The sequence below is a fragment of the Schistocerca cancellata genome, chromosome 5 (genome assembly GCF_023864275.1).
Source record: "Schistocerca cancellata isolate TAMUIC-IGC-003103 chromosome 5, iqSchCanc2.1, whole genome shotgun sequence".
Lineage (NCBI taxonomy): Eukaryota > Metazoa > Arthropoda > Insecta > Orthoptera > Acrididae > Schistocerca > Schistocerca cancellata.
Window position 1 is genome coordinate 309,248,361 of NC_064630.1, and position 22,912 is coordinate 309,271,272.

A 22,912-nucleotide genomic window follows, 5' to 3' on the forward strand; every position below is an offset into this window, starting at 1 on the left:
GCAAATCCCACAGCATATATTGCCTCTAATTGAGGGTCAATGCAACCATCATACCCATGTGCAAACAGTCTCTTCTCATGAGTTGCTAACAAAGTTTTGCATTATGCTATGGGTCATCCAAGTGCTGCTGCTCTGCTCAAAGAGTGACATAATCTCCACACTAGTATGAGGAACATTCCTTGCAGCGTGCATAATGGCATCCACCATTGTATTATTACGACTGCAGTTCAAAGCATTTACTGCAAATCCAAGTATAATTACATGATCATCTTTGGCTACCAACATCCTTTAAAGAATCTAATTCACTGGTGACATTGCTGAATTTTGCATTTGATTTAAAAAGTATAAGTTACGTTAAGAGCTGAATAGTTAAACAGCCAATTCATAGTAAAAAACAAGTCTTAATGCCAAAAGACTATACTTATAGCGCTGGAATTTTATTTCTCAGTTGTGGCTACTTTTATACAATATAAAGGATTCTACTGCCACACAAAATGGAAATAACTGCATATATAAACACGTTTGTGTATCTTAAATAAGTATACGATGAATACCTAATGTTCTAATCATATCACACATCTAGTTGCAACTGTGATCTCTCTCTTTCTCTCTCTCTCTCTCTCTCTCTCTCTCTATCTATCTCTATCTCTCTATCTCTATCTCTATCTATCTATCTATCTATCTGTGCATTCTGCCCACAGCCTTACACTTGCACCGGTACCTGGTTGTACTGAAACAAAAATATGAAATCAGCAGTAGAAACATTCTTTAGTGAAACAGCATAGTAAACACAGCACACATAGTGGAAGACCATTATCAGAGTTAGTATGATATATTCCTCATTGTTATAGAAACTAGTACAGATTTATATCTTTCACTTGCCTTCATCTACTGTTTTTAGATGAATTATGTCACACTAAATTTTATGCATGTGTGTTTTATAGGTGCACCTGATAACCTCAGTGCAGCAATATTTCTTTTGAAAAGACATGTATTAGACCTCTTGCTTACTGAACTACCAGAAATGGTGAAATTTAACACATCTGTACATATCCATGATGCATGGAGCAAGGAGGACATAAAAAGCTGACTAGCACTGGCAAAAAGGGCATTCCTGGCCAAGCAAAGTCTATTAGTATCAAGCATAGACCTTAATTTTAGGAAGAAATTTCTTGGAATGTATGTTTGGAGCACAGGTTCCTATGGCAGTGAAACATGGACTGTGGGAAAACCAGAAAAGAAAAGAGCTTAAGCATTTGAGATGTGGTATTGCAGAAGAGTGTCACAAATTAGGTAGTCTAATAAGGTAAGGAAAGAGGAGGTTCTCTGGAGAATCAGTAAGGAAAGGAATATATGGGAAACACTGATAAAGAGAAGGCACAGGATGGTAAGATGTCCATTAAGACATAAGGGAATGACTTCCGTGCTACTAGATGGAGCTGTAGAGGGTAAAATCTGTAGAGGAAAACATAGATTGGAATACATCCAACAAATAAGTGCAACATTGGTTGCAAGTGCTACTCAGAAGTGAAGAGGCCGAATCAATGTGGATATAAATTATTACTGTTATCCTAGAAAAGTTGTCCAACCATAGACTACTTAATGTTACCTGTGCAGATGTGGGATGGGTCACTAGTATAATACAAATCTGCCATCCCATGTGAGGCACTAATATTATCCAACATGTTGTACAATTAAACATATCATTATTCTAATGCAATTAATTCATTATTTGTTTGTCCTATTGCAGCACCGAACAGAATTGCAAATAAGGCTGTATAATGGTACATATGGCCCCCATGAAGATGAGCTCATGGGTCATATAGTGATCAAGTACAACTTATCAGCAGATCTGGAATACAATGGAAATTAGCAGACAAACTTACCAACTCACTGCAGTTGTCGAGGATTGGAAGACGATGAAACATAAACATGAGGAATGTGTCACATCATAAGAGGATGTAGGGCCTATCTAGCACATTTTTAATAATAAGGTGCATAATAGGTGTTACTACAGTGCAGAAAGCAGGATGCCAGTGACAAATGGGTCATTAAGAAAGATTCTGTACATTGCAAAATGAGTGAGAAAATTTTTTACAGTCAAAAACTGTACCTCAAAAAATATGATGCAGCACTAATCTGCAAACATACGCTAAAGATAGTGCACGAGAATGTAGAGTTATTAACAAACATAGATGATGGAATAAACACATTTCTTAGCAGTGAATGGAGGGATGCTTCACTTTTATGTTTCTTGTGAACAATGATTTCAGATTGATTATTGTCAACACTTGAAAATAATATGTTTGAACCTTGTAAACTGTTTCTGTAGAACAAAATAAAAGTACGAAGGGCTCTATATCTGTGTACAACAAAATTCATGCACATAAATTGTGTTGTTAAAGAGATTTTGAAGTGTCACAACACTTGAGTGGCAGAAAAAAATACTGTTTTATGTGTATACAGATGACCTGATAACAATGTAGTCTTTCTTTCTTTTTTCAACCAGTGTGCAAACTGTTACCCATGGAAGATGTTAACGAATTTCTCTTCTTCAGAAATGCTTTCCTTGCCATTGCCAGTCTACATTTTATATCCTCTCTACTTCAACCATCATCAGTTATTTTGCTCCCAAAAAAACAAAAATCATGTACTACTTTAAGTGTCTCATTTCCTAATCTAATTCCCTCAGCAACACCTGATTTAATTTGACTATATTTCATTATCCGCATTTTGCCTTTGTTGATGTTCATATTACATCCTCCTTTCAATACACTGCCCATTCCGTTCAAATGCTCTTCCAGGTCCTTTGCTGTCTTTGACAGATTTACAATGTCATTGGTAAACCTCAAAGTTTTAATTTCTCCTCCATGGATTTTAATTCTCACCCCCAATTTTTCTTTTGTTTCCTTTACTGCTTGCTCAATATACAGATTGAATAACATTGGGGATAGGCTGTAACCCTGTCTCACTCCCTTCCCTGCCACTACTTTCTTTTCATGCCCCTCTACTCTTATAACTGCCATCTGATTTGTGTACAAATTGTAAACACCCTGTAGTTCCCTGTATTTGACCCCTACCACCTTCAGAATTTGAAAGAGAGTATTCCAGTCAACATTGTCAAATGCTTTCTGTAAGTCTACAAATGCTAAAAACATAGGTTTGCCTTTCCTTAACTAACTGATTTCTTTAACAAAAAAAAAAAAAAATGATTTCAGGATGTCAGCATGGCTTCAGGCCTCAGTGCAGTACTGAAACAGCCACTTTTTAGCCTCATAAATCGTATTTTAAATTCAGTGGATAATCACAAAAATGTTTTGGGGATTTTCCTGGATTTAACAAAAGCATTTGATCTAATAGACCATGAAATTCTCCTAAGAAAGTTAGAGTGGTATGGTGTAAGAGGCCTGCCACACGAGTGGCTGAAATCCTACCTAGAAAATCGCTCTCAGATAACAGAGGTAAAACACATGGGAAAAAATGAACTCCAAGCTTATCAATCGAAACCTTCCACATTAACCCACGGTGTACCACAAGGCTCAATTTTAGGTCCCTTTCTCTTCCTAATTTTCATAAACGACTTCCCCCTACACATTCAACACTCCGAACCAGTGCTATTTGCATATGACACAAGCATATTAATTGAAGGTGAAAATGAAATGGCTCTAAGTTTAAATGCTAAAGTCACAAGTGAAAATGTCTCAGAGTGGTTTATGAGGAATAAATTACTGATAAACCCTCAAAAAACAGTCGTCTTACACTTCCATACACAACAAAATAAAAACCCATTAAAACCAAACATGTCAATGGAAAACCAAAGAATTAACAGTTTCACTGAAGCAAAATTTCTTGGCATCTACTTACAAGACAATCTTAAATGGAATTCCCACATCACTTCATTAAATTCTAAACTATCCAAAATGACTTATGCAATGAGGATTATAAGGAACAACACAAGTCCTGAAACAGTTAGAGCAGTGTATTACGCTTGCATACACTCCCTATTAAGATATGGCATCATATTCTGGGGAAATTCTCCTCATTGCATAACCACATTCCAGAAGCAAAAAAAGATTGTGAGGGTAATGAAAAATGCCAACACCCGAAAATCATGCAAACCATTCTTTAAAGAGCTGGGGATTCTACCCCTACCATGTATCTATATACTAGAAGTTGTAATGTTCCTAAAAAAAAGCATGCTAAAAAATGGAAATGTATTTATTCAAAATAAATCTGTACATGAACACCATACAAGGGCAAATAGTGACATACACAGACATCATTGTTATACCACACTGTGCAAGAAAGGTGTATATCACTCAGGTTCACATTTGTTTAATAAGCTGCCAAGTAACCTAAAGGCCATAAACAAAATCCATAGCTTTAAAAAATCTGTAACATCATATCTTTTGGAAAACTGTTTTTACTCAGTAACAGAGTATCTTGAAAAATAAGTTGGTTGTAACAATATAAAAATGTAATGTAACAATATAGCAATATAAAAATGTAACAATTTATAAATGTAATGTATACACCAATGTAACAGTATATTAATGTAATATCATTTTGTCCAACATCTAAGGTATGGTATATGTACCACAAAGATTCAGGACGTAAATAAATAAATAAATAAATAAATCTTCTAAGATAAGTTGTAGGGTCAATATTGCCTCATCTGTTCTAACATTTCTATGGAAACCAAACTGATCTTCCCCAAGGCCAGCTCCTACCGGTTTTTACATTCATCTGTAAAGAATTCATGTTAGAATTTTGCAACTGTGACTGATGAAACTGATAATTTGGTAATTTTCATGTCTGTCAACACCTGATTTCTTTGGGACTGGAATTATTATATTCTTCTTGAAGTCTGAGGGTATTTCACCTGTCTCATACATCTTGCTCACTAGATGGTACAGTTTTGTCAGGACTGGCTCTCCCATGGCTATCAGGAGTTCTAATGGAATGTTGTCTACTGCTGGGGCCTTGTTTCAACTCAGATTTTTCAGTGCTCTGTCCAACTTGTTACACAGTGTCATATCTCCCATTTCATCTTCATTTATGTACTCTTCCATTTCCACAATATTGCCCCCCAGTACATTGCCCCTGTATAGACCTTCCATGTACTCCCTCCACCTTTCTGCTTTCCCTTCTGTGCTTAGAACTGGTTTTCCATCTGAGCTCTTGATTTTCATACAAGTGATTCTCTTTTTGCCAAAGGTCTCTTTAATTTTCCTGTAGGCAGAATCTATCTTACCTCTACTGATATACGCCTCCACATCCTTACATTTGTCCTCTAGCCATCCCTGCTTAGCTATTTTGCACTTCCTGTCAGTCTCATTTTTGAGACATTTGCATTCCTTTTTGCCTACTTCATTTACTGCATTTTTATATTTTCTCCTTTCATCCATTAAATTCAATATCTTTTCTGTTAGTCAATGATTTCTACTAGCCCTCATCTTTTTACCTACTTGATCCTCTGCTGCCTTCACTATTTCATCTCTCAAAGCTACCCATTCTTCTTCTACTGTATTTCTTTCCCCCGTTCTTGTCAATCGTTCCTTAATGCTCTCTCTGAAACTCCCTACAACCCCTGATTCTTTAAGTTTACCCAGGTCCCATCTCCTTAAATTACTACCTTTTTGAAGCCAAAGATATCAAAAGAAAATAGCCTTCACACTGACAAAAATTCCGCTGAAGCTAGCAGTTTCCCAAGTTTCAGAAAAGGTGGGAGTGGCCCCCAGTGCAGAGTTAATTAGTTTAACAATTTAAAGCCATTTGTAAAGCTGCTATCATGATAAAGTTCACACATAACATAGAATAAACTATGTAGATCAAGAAAATAATATTTTTGAAAGATAAATTTTTTGGGTGAAAATACACTACATCCCCTCTTAAGTTTACATTGGATTTCTGTTCGGGTGGCTGCATTGAAATAATGTAACTTTTGATGAGTGTTACTCACATCACATTCTGTCAAAGTATTGAGTTGTATCAAAGTCATGGTCACCTATCTCAATCCCTTTGTCCTTTTGTGGGGATCAGCCCAGTGATGTGGGGTGGACTGCCATTCAACACTTAGTGCATTTATTCTTTCTCAAAGCTGCAAAGCATTAACTGTTGGGCACATGCTTTGTGTACAGCTGCTAATGCAGGGTTCCATACCTCACACAGCTGGTAGCCCATTCATTGTTGAGATTGTCTTGGAGCCTTACAGTGCTCCCCCAAAATCCACTTGCTAACAGAACATTTTCGTTTTCTCAATCTCAATCATATCTCCTTCATTGGCACTGTGTTCTTTCACTGCTTACTTGTCTTTATTCCCAAGACTTATGCAATTAATTTGTTCCATGCAGCATTATGATGTACAGCACTGTTTTCTTCTGATATACTGGAGTCCACAATCATGAAGGATGCTATATATAATTGATATCTGCAGTTGCAGATTGTCACTTAGCAAGCCAAGCACATCTTTTTTTTTTTTTTTTTTTTCAGTGGTGAAAAGAAAGCTTTAATGTTTTTTCTGAGGGCTGTCTCAATTTTGGCTGAAGGAGGCCCAGTAGAGAGGATAAAGGTAAGTTTCTCTTTCTTTAACTCTTCCTTGCACATGCCTGTATCATTTGTTTTCTTCAATGCAAGTATAATCTGCACTTTTCTGTAGGAATTTTAGTGAGACATATCTTTAAGGTGCTACATGTCAGCCGAGAGACTGTCTTTTACACAAATGACATATGTCCTTGTACTGTAACATAACTAAACCTGTTGTGGTATAAGCCTCCAGTAGCAGCACAGTTTCACTGAATGACCATCTAAAAATGCTGATGTACGATCTATCCTTAAAACAAATAGCCAGAAGCTTCTTTTCAAGCTCAAAAGAGGAAATTCATCAGTTTTTAATCATGTCCTTAAGATCCTATTGGTGATGGTGAGGACTCTTACAGTCTCTAATAACTTTTACACACAGGTAGATAGTACAAATATATACAGAACTTAATCATTCTTATTTCATCGAAAGATAAAATAGTGCACAATACAGATGAAGTGATTATACAAGTAGAAAAAGTCACAGAACTATTACTGTAGTGATAAATATTATTCAAATTAACCACAACATACATAAATTTGGATGTCTGCTTATCATAACTATTAAATATGTTCTCACAAACTGAATTTTTAAAAATGGAAAGGCACCACAAATGGTTCCCAATGTTGGGATAGAATACAGACTTGCTAGCCTGAAGCTATGCCAGAAGACAAAGACTAAGAGCAAAGTGACCAGAATCACTGAAATGGTGTGAGCATTGTTCAACTTCTATAATTTATAACAGTTTAACTTATAAATTTTAGAGGTGAGAATGTTTTAAGTGCCTGAGTAGATTATTATTGTATTTTGTTTATATATTATTTGGTAAGAACAGCAGCTAATAAAGTACACAATTCTAATTTATTCCTATGCAGTGGAAATCTCAGGTTTAGGGCCACAGGATCCATCTTGTATGTTAAAATGTTTTTATTGAAAATTAACTGATTTTTAATGAGGGACTCTTGCTCATTAATATTGGTGTCAACTTATTCAGAAAAATCATGTGATTAAAAGTATATCAGCAGATACTGGAAATTTATAGTGGTTTCACTCTAGTTGCCACTAAAAGTTTGGACCAGGTGAAATCATTAGTAATATCTTTTAAATTAATTAAGTTTGGAATAGTGGGAATATATTACTAAAAAATGGAAAAATATCTGTTTAAACTAAAGGTTGTATTTCCTTCAGAATTTACCTACTAGCTCATAACATTTTCTCTATGGCTATATGTAGAAAATTTTGTAATTGCAATGATTAATGACCTTCAATTCTGATGAAATTAATTACCTCAGTTATACTGAGGACAACAACCTGAATGATTTGAATGATACAGTTTTGTGGTGGGAATTTGTTTCTACAATTTTTTTGAAAATTCGTGTAACATGAGCTTAATGTAGGAACTTTAACATTGAAATTTTGGAAAGAAAATAAGTGAAATAGGAGTGAACATGAAGTAGGATGTGGGTGTCAACCACCTCTGTCATATCCTATGAAGTAGAGCTGTTAGAACAGTGTACCAATGTGCCTGATGATGACAGCTCATTGCATGCAGGTACATATCTGTGTGGGCCTTCTTTGTGTAGACTGAATATTCTAGAACACCATTTGCTTTTCTTTTTATTAGAATGTATGCAGATGGAAGACATCCAGTTTGTTATAACTCCTTTGTGAACTTGTGAACTGTATGTTTTAATGGACACTCTTCATATGGCAAAGGAACTCCTTCAGGGTTTCTCTGACATGTTCCCACACAACAATGGTGTTGTCCACTTAGCAGGAGAAGTGTTTGGGTTTGAGCATCAGGGTTTAATATCATTTCTTTAAAAAAAAAGTAATCATTTTATGTAACTATGGTATACACATTACATAAACATTGGAAAAAAGAAAAAAAAATGTATTTAAGGAGTTGAATAGTAGCATATGGAGCTATCTCATCTTGCCATGTCTCATTATCCCCACCCTCAATGGACTGTATGGTTATATATTGCCAATAGCTATCTGGATAGTATAATGTACTCATAAAACAAAAGTACCCTTAAAACATTCAATACTGTAAGAGTAGATGGACATTTTCAAAATTATCAGAATGATGCTATTTTGAAATTTATACCTATGAAAATTACATGGCAAATATGCATTGTAGAATTTATATTTTGTGTGAGAGATGTAATTTTAAAATGTGGTCGGTAATCATTCTGTACATTACCCTTCAACATATTAACTGAAAACTCCGCTGAACAGGCCATAAGGCCCCATGGTACCAACTGGCCGCCATGTCATCCTCAGCCCACAGGCATCACCAGATGTGGATATGAAGGGGCATGTGGTCAGCACACCGCTCTCCTGACCGTATGTGTTTCCAAGACCAGACTCACTACTTCTCAATCAAGTAGCTCCCCAGTTTGCCCCACAAGGGCTGAGAGCACCCTGCTTGCCAACAGTGCTCAGCAGACTGGATGGTCACCCATCCAAGTGCTAGTCCAGCCTGACAGTGCCTAACTTTGATGATCTGACGGGAACCGGTGTTACCACTGCAGCAAGGATATTGGCACAGTAAATAAAACCAAGCTGATAATTGTCATACAAAGTAGCTTTTACAAACAAAAACAACATCAATTACATATTTCATAAATTAACAGAAAATTTTAAATAAAAGGAAATAATAATTTGATAGATTCTCATCCAATATTAAAAATGTGTTTCATAAAAAAATTAGAAAAAAATGTTGTAGCTGTTTTTCCTTTTCACTTTACATTCATTATGTTTCACTCACTTCATTTATTTGAGTACATCTTGAAATGAATCTGCTACGCACAAAAACAAAAATTATCAGTTAATTAATTGGCTCTTTGACTTTTGTCTTTGACAAAGATAAGACAGGTACTGCCTTAAAGAACTCTCTTTTGAACTTTTTTTGCATACATTATAAAATTTTTAGCTGTCTAAAGCAAACAATCTGTGAAAAAATTTGACTATGGATGAATATGTTTCCTTCACAGCTGCTGTAAAGAGAGAACAGGTTAGGTACAGGATGAGTTGGTGGTTGGAGGTTTCTGCTTCTCCAGTTCTCAGAGAACACCAGGCAAAGTCGGAGAAAACTGCTACAACTCGCGATGAAGATATCACAATATTCACAGTTACTGTAAGGTTTCCTTTTCTGGAAACGCTTTCAGAATGATAAGGTTGAACAACAGTGGAAGTATGATATCTTCTGACTAATAAACTGGTCACTTAGGAATCACCTTGAACATACAAGATGACGGCGAAATACTGCACGTTGTTCTGACCATGATAGTAGCAGATTACCCTTGTTAATTTGAGAAAAAATCAATATGCACTGTATTGCTAAACACACTAATAATTTTTATGAAGGTACGAGGATCCAACATTGAATAAAGGTTCATAAAGGTATTTACCTTCCTTTTTTCCACAAATTGAATTTTTATTCTTGATAATCTTGATTACATCTTGACCTCTGCACTTCAGATTATTTCGGTATGCAAACTTATCGGACACCAAAAAGGCACAATGTTCAATCAGCATTTATTATCTCCAACAATTACAAGAAAACATAGATGCACCTCTTTTTTTTTTCAGCAAAAAGCATTGTCAGAGCAAAGAGTGATGTCATATCAAATTACGGTAGCGCATAATTGCTGGTACTCGCAGCCGGAAGATTACAATCATATTACATTACATTGAGACATTACAAACTTTTCATGAGGTTTTCCTCATTTCAACAATCATCATTCGCAAGTTCTGGTATCAGCTCCCACTACTCAGTGGCCATTACAGCTATCATCCAGAGTCCAGCATCTCAAAGATTCACATATGACAAAGAAACAATAAAACTTACATTAGTATGCATACACAGAGTGATTCCATGATGATGTTACAAACTTTGAGGCACAATGGAGAAGGATTAATGTATCAGTTTGGGGTAAGGAATCCTGGTATGGAAATGAAAGAGTTGAAAATTATAAAAAAACAATCGTTCTAATGCCTATGACAGTGGACATCTTCTATTCCAAGCACTTTGCTTCCCATATTTTGGGAGGAGGTAGTATGGACCAAAACAAGAAAAAAATGTCCAGTAGACAAGATCTCCAAAGTGCATACATGAAGAGCTATGAGTGTTTGTTTATTTTTGCTACTATAAAACATCTTTTTTACTAAACAATTACTCATAGGTCTTGAGGTAGACATCTTAGAGACCACATTTACTACACAATGTTTTCTTGTTAATACAGAAAGCAAACAGGTTGCAGTAGAAGAGGTCCACTATCAGAAATATCAGAACGACTTTTGCTTGTAACTTTTGACTTGGTCATTTCAGATCCCATGTCCTTTACCTCATATTGATACAAAACCCTTCTCTAACATGCCTAATAGTTTGTAACATTATCATGTAGTTTCTCTGTACGTATCTCAGCTTTCATTCTACTCATTTTCTATTGTGAGATAGTTGTCTGTGTTACATCAAAACTTAGCAAACATTTACACAAAGTACACCAACACAGATGCATCCATTGCGTAAACATCTGGAAGTCACATTTCTCTAGCAATTATTATCCAAAATGCTATTCAGTACTCTTTTCTTTACACCAAATGCTTGTATTCAGAATTAATTCTTGTCTGATCAGTCCACGGTCTTTCAGTGTAAATACTCAAATGATTCTTAAACCAACAGGTCTCCAATATATTTCAAGACAAACACACACAATGTATTAACACAAAAATTGTGAGGTCAGCTATGATACCATTATTCTGAAGGCAAAAAAGTATTATTAATGTACATGAAAGAAACCTAGTCTCTTATCCACAACATTTACAAAACAAAACATTCGGAAAAGAAATCTTAATATTACAGAGTGCTGCAGCCATACAATGCTATACAAACCATTTCTGTTCTTTAAAACATTTATTTCTCCCCCATCATAAACATTTCATTTTATTGGTTTACCTATTGTTTAATTTTTTTGACACGTTATTTTCTTCAGTCAGTGCTACTTAGGGTATATTTATCCAGTTCTCTTTAATGGATTTCTAAGTTTTTAGGTTAAACAGCTATTAAAATATGTGTGTGTGTGTGTGTGTGTGTGTGTGTGTGTGTGTGTGTGTGTGTGTGTGTGTGTGTGTTTGTGTGTGTGTGTGTGTGTGTGTATGGTATATGGTATATGAATTCTGCACTTTCTTTTATCATAGTATTCTACTCTGATTACGAGGTCTGTTCGAAAAACTCCGTAATTTTGCCTGCAAAATTTTTCCTCATTTACATTTTACTTATTGTGCATAGTTTTCTTCAAAATACACTTGGCCACATTTGAAACACCATTCCCAATGCCATTTCCACTTCCAGAAGCAGTCTTGGTATGCCTCTTGATGGATCACATAAAGTGCTGTCTGTGAATTTTCTTTTATCTCTTCTATCACTGCAAATTTTGGTCCTTTCCACTCTGGAAATAAAAAAAAAAAAGATGTCCACAGGGGACAGGCCTGGAGAGTATGGAGGATGAGTCAGCACAGTGATTTGGTTTTTTGTGCTCTCGTCACATTTCAGACTGTTTCCTTCTCACATTTTTGTTGCAGGTGTCACAACATGTCCTGATAGAACCATCAATTAACAGTTTACCCCTGCAGCATTAATTCATGATGAACTAATCCTTAAAAGTCAAAGCTTTGAAATTTGACCTGACATGGCGAGCTTTTTTTGGTCCTGCAGAACCTTTCACGACCTGTTGTGGAGATTAGACCTTGGTGGTGACATCATAACTGTAGACCCACGTCTCATCACCAGCTATGATTCTCTTAAGGAACATCTTGTTTTCATTTGTGTGATCCAAAAACTCTTCACATATTGTGAGGTGAAGGTCTTTCTGGTCTTGACTCATGGGCCATGGGACAAACTTGGTGGCAACATGATGCATTCCAAGATCCTGTGTCAGGATATTATCACATGATCCAGCTGAAATGTTACATTAGTCTGCAATCTCTTAGAGAGTCAGTCTTTGACTAGCATGTATAGTTTTGTTGACATTCCTGACATGAGCCTTATTGAAATGTCGAAGGGCATGCTGAATGGTTGTCATCTTAAGTTTTCATCTGGGTATTTTTAAACGATGTGAACCACTTGTAACACCAAGTATGGCTTAAGCACTCATCACCATAGGCTTCCTGCATCATTTTGTGTGTCTTTGTAAAGGTTTGCTTGAGTATCACACAAAATTTAATGCAGATGCTTTGCTCCTCTAACTCTGCCATCTCAAAATTCACAAACTGTGCAACACAGTGTTCTCCTCAATAGAGCACTGAACAATAACTAATAGACATACAAGAATGAAACTTCTGGCAATTACACAATAAAGCCGAGCGGTTCTAGGCGCTACAGTCTGGAACCGTGCGACCACTACGGTCGCAGGTTCGAATCCTGCCTTGGGCATGGATGTGTGTGATGTCCTTAGGTTAGTTAGGTTTAAGTAGTTCTAAGTTCTAGGGGACTGATGACCTCAGAAGTTAAGTCCTATAGTGCTCAGAGCCATTTGAACCATACTCAATAAACACAGGCACGTGCAGGGATGCCAACTGCATTTTGATCTAACACACCATTAGTACGAAATTACAAATGTTCTGGAAATTTTTGAACACACCTCATATTTTGCAAGTGTCTTGTTACCATAACTTACCCATGTGATGTCTTATTCAAAGCTATTGTTTTGGTTACTCAGTTTTATCAGTTCCTGTGATGCATGTTATTAACTGTTACTTTATGTATAACTTCTGCTGAGTTGCCATTCTTATATTATTATACTTTTACATTAACACAGATACTGACTATTCACTGGCAAGATCCCCAACAAAAACTCCAACACTGAAAACTGTCATATTATTTCTTCTTGTTCTTCATTTATTATTTCATTAACTCTCATTTATACCTCTCACATAAATAAGCAGTTCTTTTGCCATTGTTTGTCAACTTCATCATGTCTTTTCAATAATTATAAATCAACTATAATACCTTTCAACTACAACAAAACATGTTGTTGTTGTTGTTGTCTTCAGTCCTGAGACTGGTTTGATGCAGCTCTCCTTGCTACTCTATCCTGTGCAAGCTTCTTCATCTCCCAGTAACTACTGCAACCTATATCCTTCTGAATCTGCTTAGTGTATTCATCTCTTGGTCTCCCTCTACAATTTTTACCCTCCACACTGCCCTCCAATGCTAAATTTTGTGATCCCTTGATGCCTCAGAACATGTCCTACCAACCGGTCCCTTCTTCTTGTCAAGTTGTGCCACAAACTTCTCTTCTCCCCAATTCTATTCAATACCTCCTCATTAGTAATGTGATCTACCCATCTAATCTTCAGCATTCTTCTGTAGCACCACTTTCGAAAGCTTCTATTCTCTTCTTGTCCAAACTATTTATCGTCCATGTTTCACTTCCATACATTGCCACAATCCATGCAAATACTTTCAGGAACGACTTCCTGACACTTAAATCTATACTCGATGTTAACAAATTTCTCTTCTTCAGAAACGCTTTCCTTGCCATTGCCAGTCTAAATTTTATATCCTCTCTACTTAGACCATCATCAGTTATTTTGCTCCCCAAATAGCAAAACTCCTTTATTACTTTAAGTGTCTCATTTCCTAATGTAATTCCCTCAGCATCACCTGACTTAATTCGACTACATTCCATTATCCTCGTTTTGCTTTTGTTGATGTTCATCTTATATCCTCCTTTCAAGACACTGTCCATTCCATTCAACAGCTCTTCCAAGTCCTTTGCTGTCTCTGACAGAATTACAATGTCATCTTAGTATTACAATATTACATGATATTCTTTCCAATTTTTATTTACTTCAGTCATCAAAAATGTAAAACATGCAATAACACAAACTCTCTACATCTACTTATCCAGATGGAAGCATTATACAGATTAAGCTATTTATTTTAGTACACATACATTTTAGTTGAATCTTAGGTCCTACTTCTAGATTTATGTTGTAATCAGGTAATATGCTTAGTTTCATTTGGGTTATATGTTCATAATCCATTTATATACTCATCGAAGAATATTCGCAATAAAGATTAATAAAAGTAAACTGTAGTTCAGGAAAGGAAGAAAAGTAACAACACTCTGAGACTCCATGTTCACCACAACATTTACTCACAAAGACTGGCGGTTCTTAAACACTTTTTCACCCAGAATTTTTTCCTAAGTTGTGAACAAATGACATTTTCCCTAAATCCTGCAATACTGGAATTTCGCCCTCATTGGGTCTGAGTTACTTCAGCAAACCGTAAGGCTGAATTTATATTATTCCTCAAACAACATAATCTTTTGGATTTAGAATAAATGAGCATTTTCATAGGCAGCTTGTGAAACTTTGAATGATCCATGGTAAATGTATAACAATTTTCCTATTTGTGAATCTACTTTGCTGGATGATTCTTTGGTTTTCAGCAAAACAATATCTCCTATTCTAAAATTTAGAGGTGCTCCTTTACAATCACATCACCTTCTTCTTTCATTTGCTTCCTTTTTCATCATTTCTTTGGCCATTCCTATTCTGTCTTACTTGGTTATTACACTTAAGGTGTCCACACCATGGTTCAGGTCGAAAAAAATTGATTTTTGGTTTTCACCATATTTCGATAGATTAAGGTTTTATTTATTAGCAAAATAGAATGTGTAGGCCACGTTCAAAAACGTTTGGGAACAAGGCAGAGGAAACTAACTGTTGATATGACAGGAAAAAAATTAGAAGATGGAAAATTGTTGACCAGACAGGGTCGGTTAACTAAAACTGAAATAGAAAACTTGCAGGCAATTAGGAGAAATAAAGAAAATCTTGAGGCAATGAAGAGAGATGTGTGGGCCATATTCTTCCTTAAGTCCTCTACTGATGATAAGCCATGTCATGGATTGTGTCCATCAAGAGAAAATTCGTGGTGCAAATACAATTGGGCTCAGGCAACTGGAGAATCTTATTCTCACCAGCATTCTCTTCCTGCTGCTGTTATTACAGTAATTAAACCTATTTTCAGAGACTTGGCTCATCCTGACCTTCTAAGGAAATGTCTGCATGGGCACACTCAGAACCCAAATGAATGTTTCAATAGCATAATTTGGAACCGACTTCCTGAAACTGTATTTGTAGGCATGCATACAATGAAACTAGGAGTTCATGATGCTGTTATTACATTCAGTTGTGGTAATATTGGAAAGTGTTGGGTACTGAAAAAGCTGGGAATTAATCCTGGTGAAAATATGATCACTGGGCTGCAACATTGTGATAAAATGAGGATAGCCGATGCAGGCAGGTCTGCATCTAATATGGCCAAGAAAGCAAGACAAACATCCAGGAAGGTGAAAAACAAGCTGTAAGATCTGCTAGGAGTCAAAGAAGGGCCATGATATGCAGAAGGGCAGTTTTAATTAACTGTAAGTAACAAATTTCAAAAGTTTTTTCTTTAAAGTCAATTTCCCACAAACTAAAATTTTCAATACATATGCCCCATTATATCAGAAACTATCTTAAATAAATGAATGAAATTTTCAGAGACTCTGCATAACATAAAAAGCCACCTCTGGTACCACATTAATTGATGTTTCCCCATTAGGAAGTTCACAAAAAAATATTTTCTTCAGAAAAAACTTAACATTTTTTGTTAATAAATTTAAAAAAGTATTTCTTAAACACTATAAAATGGATAAAGTAGATTTAAGTACAGTTGACTCTATTAGCATCATTTAACATACAGTAAAAAATATTAAGCTCCTGCATCAAATAGTTTTTTCAGAAATGGGTCAAATACTTGCCTAAATTAACATGGGTTAGATAGGCAGTGTGTGGTCCCCTTAAAGTAGGAAATTCTTTTTCTTTGCTGATTATATTAGAAGGTTTCTTACCAAAGGGCAGCCTACATGGAGAAAACTGTGTAACTATATTCAATAAGTTATTTATAATTTCTTCAAAATTTACAGTATTCTTGGGCAACAAAGTCTGACTTTTGCTACAGTAAGTTCTACACAACATACTGATCTCCTTCATTACTCCATCACTCACATTGGCCTGTGGAGAGTAGTTTGATATCCTTATGTGTTTACTCTTGTGCATTCCCATGCATTTTATTAATCATTCAGAAACAAATTGAGATACATTGTTAGATAACAGTGCTTTCTTAACCCCCACTTCGAGAAAGCCACTTTATTCTACTTTTTTCTCTGGCTGTTTTAATAAGATAAAATTTTGCAACCTTGGAAAAGATATCAAGAGCTGCAAAAAACATGAGTGGCCCTCCCATCAAAGTCAGTAATTGGTCTAATAAATCTCCTGTTACCGAATCTTCAGGAGCATTTGGTGGTACTGAGAGCACCAAACCTTTCATCATAACTGTGGATGCCATAACCCTTCGGCATATGTCATGGGTAGTCAACCTGTCTCTTGCTCTTCTCCACATAATCTCAAACATTACTCGTTCTGGCAATTTGGAAAAATTTTCCTAGCCCCATAAGGACCACAGCACTGGTGTAAATAATTAATCAGTTTATCTAGATACTGCTGGAGAAAACAGTTTCTGTTCCTGGTTACCCAGAATTTCCTTCTAAATTGTACTCTTTTATAAATAGCAGAACATCGATTTACATTTGGATGACTTCTTGAGTTATAGTAATGTTTATCTTTCCATAAGTTTTCATCTCCATTCTGTTCTCTTCCCATATCTTTACATACTTTTCTAATTATCTTCTCCCGCTTTATTCCAGCCTTGTTACTGATATTGTTTACATACTAATCCTGTGAATCCTCATCAACTTTCCCAATAGGCATTCTAAATGAAGTATCACATATTGTGTTTTCCTTCCCTTTTATGTATTTCATTTTAACATCAAAGCAAGCACAAAAGCAAAGCTCTGTGATCTGGCCCACATGGGCCAATTGGTATCAACTGACCAGCAGGATATTTAATGCCAGTGGTGTCATTCAGAAGTGATACAGAGGGGTATAGGCTCAGCATATCACTCTCCCAGCCACTGTTAGTGTTTTTGAGCTTGGAGCTGCTGCTTTTCACTCAAGTAGCTCCTCAATTGGCATCACAAGGCCATGCTCCAAGCTTTGTCCCTCCCACCAAGTAAAAATCCCTAGCAGTACTGAAGCTCAAATTTGTGTCCTCCACATAGCAACCAGACACACTGACCACTGAGCTATGGACCACTGAATTTCCATATCAAGCTGTTGGAGAATTAAGAGCTCATCTTGTCAGTTTTGGATGTTTTAGTGTACCATTTTGTAAGAAGCTCAAAGCTTGACGATCTGTAAGCACTATTGTTTTCTATTCCTAAAAGTCTTCTTCAATTTTTTAAAATTTGTATACTGTAGTTGATGCTTCAGGTTCTGCAATATAGTGCCTTTCATGTTGTCAGAGGGTTCTACCAGCAAATGCTATAGTTTTATGTATTCTTCCACCTTCTATGTCTGCAAAAGCACAGTTGGCATATAAAATGGTAATGGAAATTCTAGATGGTATAAAATTTTACTGTTAAGTGATTCTTTATTTTCACTCCCTGAAAACATTTTCGCAGTCCTAATTATAAAACCATATCACATTTTCTTTAATAATTTACTCAAATATGGTACACTAAATGATTTACAATTTTTGCTAAAACCCAAATAATCCTAACATGCCTTTAAGTTGTTTCTTATTTCTTAGAACAGACAAATCATCAGTCACTGTACTGTAGTCTGGCATTATAACCTTTTTATTTAATGGCCCAAAAGCGAAATCTCTTTTTTTCACAAATTCTGACTGTAACATCTTGTAAGACAAAAAGACACAATGTGTGAATTCAGTCTGGCTATTGTGTTGCTGGTTTCAGTCAGAGCCACTGAGCGTGCATATTGTTACCACTGCTGCCCTTCAGCTATTCCAAAACTTCTTTTCAAAATGATTAATTTTATAACAACACTTTAACCTTGTAGTGGGAGGAGTAAGGAAGCACTGTTAAAGAAGAGCCAATATTATATTAATTGATTCAAAGATTTTGTAATCATGATCATACTACTGGTAGACTTGGCTACTTATTTCACTGTTTTGTGAATGGTAATAAACTTCATGATAATGGTGAGAACTGGCAATCAAATACTTATTATTTTAGATAAAAATGTTATTCATGCTTCTTATTATTAGAATCACATGTATTGATGAACATATATGGTATGGCTATTATTCAGTGAGTTAATGCAAAAGCAAAATTACAGCCTGCAATCTTTAGAGAAAAGTATTCACTTCCAACTTACAAAAATAAAAATCTTGTTGTTAACTGTCAGCTTGTCAAGCATGAAAACTTGTTGAGTCATTGTGATACACTGCCAGCCATGGAGGCAGAAAAGGTATGAAATGAAATATGTGTGTAAAGATGTTACAGTACAATTGTTTCCATAACCCCAAAAATAAGAATCTATTATATCATGAGACATCTGCAAAACAAGATTCTGTAAGTTGCAATATCATGAATATTCTTTGAATACTGTTGTTCTACAAATGATGAGTTTTCTTCTGTTTTATGCGCTGGATAAACTAGTGGAGGAAAGAAATCGAAAGTAAGATGTGGAGAATTTTTCTTAGTCGAGAGCGTTCTCAGTGGAGCAAGTTGGAAAAATATATATTACTCTGTGAGCTATCTGGCTTGAAACAAGTTCTATTACGCAAAGTTCAGATTTCGCTTATATTTGTAGGCAATTTCATTGTTATAGCAGAAATATATTCTTTTTCTGATTTTGTGGAAAAACTGCACACCATGTAAGTATAATGGTCAGTACTCTTAGATTGTTTTTCATTTGAAGGTAATATTAGAGCTCAATTGTTGTAATAACAAATGAATACATGTAAGTTTGGGTTTGTTATTTATTGTTATTGTTTTAATAGTTGGTGGTTTTGGAGCTTTAGGTGATACTTTCAGCTATGATGGTAAAATTTTCCAAATAAATGAAGATAGGCATAACATATAAAAGCACTGTCCAGCCAGTTAACAAAATTATTATTGAATGCATCAACATAAAGACTCAATAATGGAATTATTTCAAAAACTGTGAATGTCATCTGGTACAATGTCTGTAATACTTAACCAAGTAGCTGTCATGTTTAAAAAGCAGGAAAAATTGCTGCAGGGAAATTCTGTTATCCAATCCGCTTTGGTGAAGGAACTTTTCAAGCTGAAAGCCACAATGGCAAAAGCAATTTTTGAGAGACAGAATCAGACTTCTAATGAGATGACCAAACTGATAAAAGCTCAAAATGGTGTACCTGAAGATATAATTAAATTCACTGATGAGGTAGGAGAGATAAAGCAGGCTCAGGAATCACTATATGAAACCATTTGTCAGTTGGCAGAATGAGTTATCAACCTTTCTCTTGAACAAGAAAAGAACAAAAATGAACAATTTGAGTTGCGATGAGAGCAATTTGCAGCCAGACTTGTAAATCAGACATCCATAAATGATGAACAGATTGCCAAGAAAATAGACAATAAAGTTGAGACCACAACTAATCACATCTCAAAGGAACACAGTGCTTCAGCAGACACAGTAAATAATGAGCTGCCTCAGAAAAAATGTGAATCAATTGACCTAGTAAACAGAGAATCAGCTCATGTTAGAGAGGTTGTGCATGATACTCAGTCAACTATGCACAAAGCCGAGAAGATACAAGCTTCTGCACCACTGACAGATCAAACACAGTGAGAGCACTATGAGATTTCATCAAATTTGTGATGTAGGCTGCAACAAACTGTACATTGGTACTCATGAAAGCGAATTTAATTGAGCACATGGCGTTTCTGACCTTTTCACCAGACAAGATGAGTGTACATCCCCTTGTATTCATTTGTGCATTACATGGTATGTTGCCATGCTCTTGGAATGATGTAAAAATATGCTTTGTTATTGGATATATTCACAAGATGCTGCACTGTGGGATATGGAGGCAGCAGAGTACTCTCACACCAATGATGAGCTGGGAAGAGCATTTGCAGTCAAATGCAGGTCAAATGGTATTCATGAGTGCCTCTGAAGAGAAGTGTTCAATCAGGAGCCTTTCAAATTCTTGCAAGGGAGTCTCAGACATTATTTCAAGAAAGACGTGATACCCGGATGAGCTGATGTCACGTTGTGAAATTCTGCAAACCTTAAAGAAAAGATTAACAGCTGATGAGTGGCAGAATCTGATTCATGTATCAGAGTTGATCTCAGAGAAATTTATGTCAGTACTCAACTCAGTAGATCTGATACACAGAGATGCTAAAGTGAGAACAAGTCAAGCAACAAGTCAAGTGATTGTTGGTGGCACTAGCAATGGTCACAGATATAGTGCATCCAGTGCCTGCCATGAGCATCAATCAAATTCTCAGCGTGATCAGTGAGACAACAGCTATAGTAAGGACCACAGCAATAACTGCAATAAACAATAGAGATAAGCATTCGGGTTGTATGCCAAATGGTTATATACAAACAAAAATAATCAACAGCGGCACAACAGCCAGCAAGAAAGGCATAACAATCACAAGAGGAATTAACTGCCAGTAAACACAGAAGTTACTTATGGTAACAACCATTTGACCTACTCTAGAAAGTAAAACTGACATTACTGCTTCTAGCCCCGAAATATCAGTCACAGAATGTGCAAGTGACTGAGACAGAAATGTACATATATTATCTTACAATGATGATGCAGACATTAGGTGGTAAATGTGCTCAGATATAAATAACTGCAAAATAAATATGTCAAAATTTGTATGAGGTGAAATTTCTTGACAGAATTATGCTAAATTTGTAATGAAATTGATACGTTTATTCAGTAGTTATAGAAAATATTTCTCATGTTTGCAGTTGAGTAGTTTAAATATATTCAAATGACACTCAAAGAACTGCAAGTGAACACAAAACCTATAAATAGGAAAATACACATATATTTTCTATAATTCTGACCTCCAAATACCTTTTCATGTATTTTCCTCAGTATATAATATAGAGATAATATTAGGTTGGTCCATAGGTTCATAGGTTTTCCCATAAGTTTAAAAAGTACAACAGATACACACAACAGAGACTTAAGTCATCAATAATTTATTCTCCTTACAAAAGTATATTCTTGTTTACAGTCTGTCAATGCTGTAGCAACTTTCCAATTCTGTGAATGCAGAAATTTTGTGGTTTTGAGGTTAAGATCTTGTTGAGCATGTTTGGAGTGCATTTTCACCCAGAAAGGAAGTTTCTTGAAAGTTTTTGAATAGAGAGCAGAAAAGGTGAAATCTGAGGGTGTGGTGCTAAGGTGAATAACATGGGTGTAGAATGACTTCCCAACCCAACACGTCTCAGCTGTTGTCAATAAATGTGAGCCGTGATGATTAAACCTGAGGGAAGCATTTCATAGTACACCACACTATAGCTGCTTCACCGGGTACATAACATTGTCTTTTGTGGATGTCTGCTGATCTTTGTGCTGGGAGTTTCTGCTTTGTTAGGACTCAACCATTCCTTTCCTCCCTTGTGTTAGTATAAGGATGCCATTTCACATCACCAGTAAAGATACAGGATAGAAATGTTTGGTGTCGTTCATGAGCCAATTCATGATAAACAAGCAGTGATCCACATATGGCCACCCACTGATCTTTGTTACTTTGACTTAGAGCATGTGGTACCCATTGCACCTGAGTTTTTAACCTTCTCCAGTACATGCAGGTGTTGCACAAAGGTGGAATGATCACAGTTCGTTACATTTGCCTGTTCTTGAGTACAATGATGTGGAGCATTGTGAATTAATGTGTATAACCAGTCTTCATCAAACCCTGAAGGTCTTCGTGAATATTGAGCCACTAAGGTCCAAACAATCTTCCCTAGAATGACAAAAGCATTTTATTGCCATGCACTGTCCAGCAGTATTATCCTCACACACAGTACAAATGTTTCTGGCTGCCTCCACTGCTGTCACCCCTCTATTAAAGTCAAACAGAAGAATATGTCAGAAATGTTGTGATTTCTGCATTTTGAACTCCATTTTCTAGCATCCACAGACTTACAGAATGTATTTTTTTGCCAAGCTGATGTTTCAAGAGGATGTTCCAGAGGAACTTAGGGATGCAGTAACGCAGAGCAAATTTTTCCTATAGTGGAAACACAAATATGCTGAAGACTGGCTGTGAATATGGTGGACTAAGAGATCAGAGAGGTATTGGTTTGATGAAAGAATGTTTTGAAAATGAGCAGAAAACCATGCTTACCTACATTTTGCTTTCATGCAATATTTCAGCAGCCTCACTCTTTTTTTGTGAAAGT